The following is a 7,333-nucleotide window of genomic DNA, read 5'->3' as shown; positions in this document are numbered from 1 at the left end:
CACCAGGTCTTTAATATTTGTTATCCACTCTGTTCTTGGTCTCCCCTGTATCTTTTCCCTTCTATTTGACCCTTTAGTATGACTCACTGGATGTTGTCTCGTCTCATCATATGCTACTTTTCTTGATGGTTGGTACAACATATCTTTTCTCTTCTATTTGACCCTTTAGTATGACTCGCTGGATGTTGTCTCGTCTCATCATATGCTACTTTTCTTGATGGTTGGTACAACATAGTTACTAGGCCAGGCTCACTTCTTCGGATTCACAGTCCAAGCACGATAATTACTAGGCCAGGCTCATTTCTTTGCTGTTTATTCGTTGGGTGTTTACAATTGGTAACAGGTGATGGAAAATGTGAAGCTGAAATAGCGAAGGGGTTTGAGGGGGCAAGAGGTGACTTTAACAGTATGAAAACAAGTCTGACCTCAAAGAGCATAAGAGTAAAAACAAGGAAGAGAATCACTATATATATATGGTCAACTCTGTAATGTGGCTGTAAAACATGGATCTTGACACAAGCATGGATTAACAAACTGGAAGCATTTGAGATGCGGGTGTAGACAAAGATGATCCTGGATAGACAAGGTAACAACTGGAGAAGTTCCAATATGGTGAATGTGAAAAGATATGTTGTGTCAACCATCAAGAAAAGTAGCAACAACATTCAGTGAGTCCTACTAAAGGGTCAAATAGAAGGGAAAGATTGCGGAGCCACGAAAAATGAATCCTCGGATTCACAGTCCAAACACGATAGTTACTAGGCCAGGCTCACTTCTTCGGATTCACAGTCCAAGCACGATTTGGAGCCGTGGGTACGCTATCAGAGTCACGATTAAATCCCACTGTTCAATTAGAATATCCCAAACGTGGACGGTGAGTGCTGTTGACCAGCTCCCTCTATTATATCAGGTCAAATGTTGACCAGCTACCTCGATCATGTCAGGTCAAAATAAGGGACAACTATGTCTAGCTCTGCTCGAAAACTCTTGAAACAAACAAACATCATAAGTAACTATTCAGCTGAATAGGCTTATACGTTTTGTTATTAGATATTTAAAAATTAGGAACGATACACCGTTAAAAACTAATTGGCATTGGTATAGAACAGTCTATTCAGATAAATTTGGACTGGAGTTAAATTGTTTCTTTCTTAGCATTAATACACAGTAATGTGATGCCTTTGTTGTTGTTTTTTAATCATTTTAACTTACTATTTTTTATACAGGTTGTGGAAGAAAAAACATTATCTAGATAACAAAACCAAATACGTGATAATATTTTAACTATTATCCAACAGTCTCTGTGTGTTTTATGACGTAGAAATTTCTTACGTCAAGGAGCATCCGAGGCTCTACAATTACTTTCAGTGATGTACTAATAATTCCCAACACTTTCTACAATTACATCCTATTAGGTAGTAATATCGAACAGTCTCTGCGATTATTTTCTATGATAGGAATGTCGAACAGTCTCTACAGTTATTTTCTATGATAGGAATATCGAACAGTCTCTACAGTTATTTTCTATGATAGGAATATCGAACAGTCTCTACAGTTATTTTCTATGATAGGAATATCGAACAGTCTCTACAGTTACTGTAGAGACTGTTCGATATTCCTATCATAGAAAATAATTGTAGAGACTGTTCGATATTCCTATCATAGAAAATTATTTTCTATGATAGGAATATCGAACAGTCTCTACAATTATTTTCTATGATAGGAATATCGAACAGTCTCTACAGTTATTTTCTATGATAGGAATATCGAACAGTCTCTACAGTTATTTTCTATGATAGGAATATTGAACAGTCTCTACAATTATTTTCTATGATAAGAATATCGAACAGTCTCTACAGTATTTTCAATGACGTAGTAGTATCCAAGTCTATAATTATTTTATATGACGTCATTACATCCAAAAGCCTATATAACTAGATGTACTTCCGCAGGTTGCCCGAAAGCGTTCTGTTTCAAGAGTAAATAAATTTAAAATTAAGATTAACAAATATTTTTATTTCTTACTTTTTAAGTTCATATCACATGCTATGTTGTAGTCTACAGAGCGCATAATTCTTCTCGCGATTCATGGCATGTGCACGTTTTACGGACGTCACAACAGTTCAGACTGCAATGTTAAAAGCCCCTTATGTGACGTCATTTTTGTCGACTGACTAACTGACAGACAACACAATACTGTGTAGTGGTGCGAGTGGATAAAAAAGTACATATATTCCAAATAATAACCCAGAACTCTATTATTATGAGATCTCGTTTTATCCTATAACAACATCATAAAAAATTTACATCATGCAATACATATTAAATATAAAACACACGTTTTAATCATTCAACACACATATGATAAAAAACACACATTTTTTATCATATATGTGTTGAATGATTAAAACGTGTGTGTTTTTTATCATATATGTGTTGAATGATTAAAACGCGCATGTTTTATATTTTATATGTATTGAATAATTAAAACGTGTGTTTTTTATCATATATGTGTTGGATGATTAAAACGTGTGTTTTTTTATCGTATATGTGTTGGATGATTAAAACGTGTGTTTTTTTATCATAATGTGTTGGATGATTAAAACGCGTATGTTTTATATTTTATATGGATTGAGTAATTAAAACGTCTGTTTTTTATCATATATGTGTTGAATGATTAAAACGTGTGTGTTTTATCATATATGTGTTGAATGATTAAAACGCGTATGTTCTATACTTTATATGTATTTAATAATGAAAACGTGTGTGTTTTTTGTCATATATGTATTTAATAATGAAAACGTGTGTGTTTTTTGTCATATATGGGTTGAATGATTAAAACACACACACGTTTTAATCATTCAACACATATATGATAAAAACAGACGTTTTAATTATTCAATTCATATAAATATAAAACATACGCGTTTTAATCATCCAACACATATATGACCAAAAACACGTTTTAATCATTCAACACATATATGATAAAAACACACACGTTTTAATCATCCAACACATATATGATAAAAAACACACGTTTTAATCATCCAACACATATATGATAAAAACATACGAGTTTTAATCATCCAACATATACCTAATAAATAAAACATACGCGGTTTAATCATGTGACACACATATAATACATAGAAAATATGCGTTTTAATAATGTAACACATATTTAATATACAAAACTCGCACGTTTATAATCAAATCAAATCAACATATTTTGTGAGGTTTTTGTTACCGTCATTGGAATGTCAATAAGAACGAGTAAGACTTTTGTAAACGTCTATCAACAAGCTAATGGTAAGTTATTTTGTAAGAATTTTGTAAGCGTCTATCGAGAAGCTAATGTTAAGTTATTTTGAATCTGTTAGATACTTGTATTGGCTACTAATGTCTGCACTTGATATACTGTATCGTTCTGTTTTTGTTTGTTTTTACTTAAAACACGCTCCATTGAAAGGGTCCTTGCTTCTACTTCTCTTATCTCTTGTTTACCCGTCTGTCAAGCCATCGTACCTCCAAGGACGCCACGTGTCACTGCTTTTTTTATACACATAATATACTTACCACACACAGAGAGATATACAGAGGTTGAGTACGTTAAAATGATTTTTAGGGCCTCACCACGTCGTTATAGTACATTCCTCCACGTCCGATCATGGTCAATCTGACGATGCCCATGTTAACAATAGCCCTGTAACTTAGTTTCGAATGCAGAAAACTCTGTCATAAGGATACCATGTCCAAAACACATCCTTCCTACCTGCATGCTTTCCATAATACATCTAGCGTACGAGGACGACGGTTTTTAGCACCAATTTCAACAGTCCGATTACACAGAAATCCATAGAAGCTGCATCCAGTGATTTCACTGATACGACTTCGTATGATATAGCATGAATATATAGGTTTCCTTCTCCAGCTGCTTAAGGTATACGATTGTTGAACAGATATAACGTGGTCGGCTGTTGCCACTGACATTTGTGTCCTTGTATTTTCACCTGTTAGAAGAAGACACACTTTGTTTACCACAGTTGGGGTACGACTGGATGTGTGTCTCTTCTTGGATGGCCCAGTTCCATAACTTGATGCGTATCCTTTTATTTTCCAATGACATTAGTACAAGAGATATCATTTTTTGTACATCCTAAATCTTTATGATCTGAGATAAACTATTTTGCACCAAAAAGGGCTGTTACATACATTTCTCAAAGCGATAAATTTTCCTTAGTGTCACACTACCTAAGTAACGACAAAAAATGACAACATTTATTTCTGATACATTCCGTTCCGTCGCAATCTTATTTCAGCCGTGGTAGTCATGTGACCCGATAATTTGCATACTCAAAATCGCGTTAACATAACGTACTCAACCCTGTATAATACTTATTTTTAATGAACATAATTCAAGAATGCTTGGCCAATTACTGTAATCTCAGATATTGTAAAATATTTTCCACCGAAACTTTATTTATCTACAGGGATGTTAATTGTGAGAGAAAGAAAGATAACTGCCCCTCCCCCTAGATGATTAAAAGTTTTACGCTTTTATTGTGTATGCTGTAAAGCTACAGTACAACCACTGCCACTCCACATATTCTTGGTTTATAAAATTCAAGAGATTCCATTGGCCAATAGGTACCTAGACTTCCGTAAGAATTTTTCCCCTCCCCCCTTCAAATTAAATCTCAAATTATGTTCCTGATTAAACTTTGGAACACTATGAATGGATATAATTTTGAACCACAAATTGATTAAAAACTATTTGAGCATCATCACAGCTTTTTATTTTATTTTGTAAGACCTTTCTTTGAAAGCACACTGGTGTATTAATGGTAACAGTGGGCAGGGCTTAGTGATTAGCATGCCAGCCAGCTAATCATAAAACCCAGGGTTCGCGTTGTTGTGTCCCTGAACCCGCTCCACACTCTCGGTTGTTGCTGCGTTATCAGAGTGACAGATAATCCTGTTATTTGGTTCAAAGCCGGACAAAGCTATTGTGGCAGCAAGTTCTGCTAACTGACCACCCTTCCTCTGGTCAGTTGTTTCAGATTATGAACCGTTATATCGAAATTCAAGGGATCTCCGACCTAGTTGTTTAGCCCATAAGTGGCTAATGTACCGTTTTAAGTTGAAAACCCCCCAACATCATATTACTGACATACTTTATTCAGAGCATTAATGATGCTTCGATGGCATTACTATTCATTTGATTTGATTTGTTTGAAGTTAAGCAAAAAAGCTACACAATGGACTATCTGTGTTCTGCTCACCACGGGTATCGAGACCCAATTTCTAGCGTTGTAAGTCTACAGACTTACCGCTGTGCCACTCATCATTATTTATACGATCAAACTAAGTATTCTACATATTTTTTCAAGACTTCATAAACCTTTTTCTTATAAACGACATTAACCTTCCTCGGAAGTAACAGTAATATACTCATACAACAATCATATGTATACATTAAAACATTATAAGAGAGGCCTACAGAAGCCTGGAATCAGTGACAACAAAGTTGAATTCTAAATATCAACATTATTAACGAATTTAGAAACAAAAAGAATATTGTGTGTGTTTGCGTCAGCGTCACCCTTGGAGTGTTTTCCTTGTCGTTGATAGTTAATAAACAAAAAAGAACTTTTGTTTTTATATTTCTCTTATATCATACAAACGTACATTAAGTTAGAATGTTTGTGCGAGCGAATCTTAACCTTGCTTCTGAACATGGTGATTTCATGTTTATGAAACTTGCTATTCTTTGTATAAAATAAAAGAGAGATACGGTAAAATGCATACCAACATGCCGCGATCTTATCAAAATGCATTAAACCCCTCCACTCTGTTATTTATTATCTTCTAAGTATTTCTGACAGTGCAATCTAACAACTGGTAAAAATGAATGTAACCACAACTTCTTTATTGATCATTTTCCTAATCTCGTTCCTCAACCAGCCGGTACAGTAATCTGGTTTCTAGAGTAAAACCGATCCTACCAAATTAACTGTGAGAGTCTGTCTGTAAGATAGTTTCATCACATTGTAATCCTTACTCTGCCAGGGATTTTCTTTATTTAATTTCTGTATAGTATATTGGCTTATAGAAGACATATTAATACTGGAAATATACGACCTTAAAATACCAAAATGTAGTTTTTATTTTATTAGGCACTCAACGTTTTGCTTTACAGCTTGTTCAGAAGCGTTCACTAAAACACAAACCTTCAAATTTGAAGCTTCATGCTGTCCGTTTCGGTTTGTGTTTTAGTGAACGTTGAGTTTCTGATTAAATATAATACTACATTTTTGTGTTATAAAGTCTTATATTTCTAGTATTCACAGGGATTTTTTTTTTAAACAAGTAAAATCACCTTCCAACTTAGAAGTAAAATCCATTAAAGATCTAGTCGATCATGAGCGATAACTTCCTATAACTAAGACTTACTGTTGAAAAATTTCGAGGGAAAGGTTTCGATAGAAGTCTATAAAAACGATTAGAGACAAGTTCCAAGTGATTGTAATCGGAAGGGAACACTCATCAGATCTGAAGACTCGTCGTAAATAACTATGGAGATGACGAATCGAGCTTGAAACATTCGTATACAGTTAGATAGTACTAATTTGGTACTTGAGAAAGGGAGAAAAGGACAGCTAGTAGATTTATAAATCGGTTGTGCTTTGAACGTATACTCTGCGTGTGATTTTGTTTTATCACCACAGAAAAGTATCGATTAAGCGGTTTGCATAGAATTGTCCAATGGAAAGGTTTAGAGCATAAGACAAGTTCTTTGCTTGCTTGTATGGTTCAAGATGAGTTCAACCTCTCCTTTCAAGTAGCCCCCCAGTGGCACAGCGGTATGTCTGTGGACTTACAACGCTAGAATTCGGGTTTCGATACCCGTGGTGGGCAGAGCACAGATAGCCCATTGTGTAGCTTTGTGCTTAATTGCAAACAAACCTTTCAAGTACTACTGCAGAAGTGACGAAAAAACAAACTTATTTTAAAACTAAATGTCTATTGTTCCTTTTTCAATTATACCAGTTAAATAATATTCATTGACTGTAAAGATAGGTCGGCTCTATCTTTTTCGTTCCTAATTATTCTTGACATAGAAACTTTAGTAGCACATTATTGGTTATTTTACCCAACGCCTCCAACGTTACATCTAACATATATTTAACAAATATTTAATTCATTAACAACATATATATGTACGTGCGGATCATAGAAACAGCCTTCGTACGTTAACGTACTAGTTTGTATGAAATTCCTGACAGTTCGATGATACAACATATATATGTATGTGCGGATCATAGAAACA

The 7,333-nt window shown here is 34.6% G+C and overlaps 1 protein-coding gene across 3 annotated transcripts in view; it reads right to left on the bottom strand.

Moving 5' to 3' along the window:
• The window catches only part of LOC106465926 (inactive phospholipase C-like protein 1), a 113,506-nt gene that overhangs the window by 38,859 nt on the left and 67,314 nt on the right, over positions 1–7,333 (bottom strand). The gene's annotated exons all lie outside the window — the stretch shown is intronic.

This window comes from Limulus polyphemus, unplaced genomic scaffold, assembly GCF_000517525.1.
Source record: "Limulus polyphemus unplaced genomic scaffold, Limulus_polyphemus-2.1.2 Scaffold2096, whole genome shotgun sequence".
NCBI classification, from domain to species: Eukaryota; Metazoa; Arthropoda; class Merostomata; order Xiphosura; family Limulidae; genus Limulus; species Limulus polyphemus.
The sequence above is the reverse complement of the archived record's forward strand: the minus strand, read 5'-3'. Positions and strand labels throughout refer to the sequence as shown.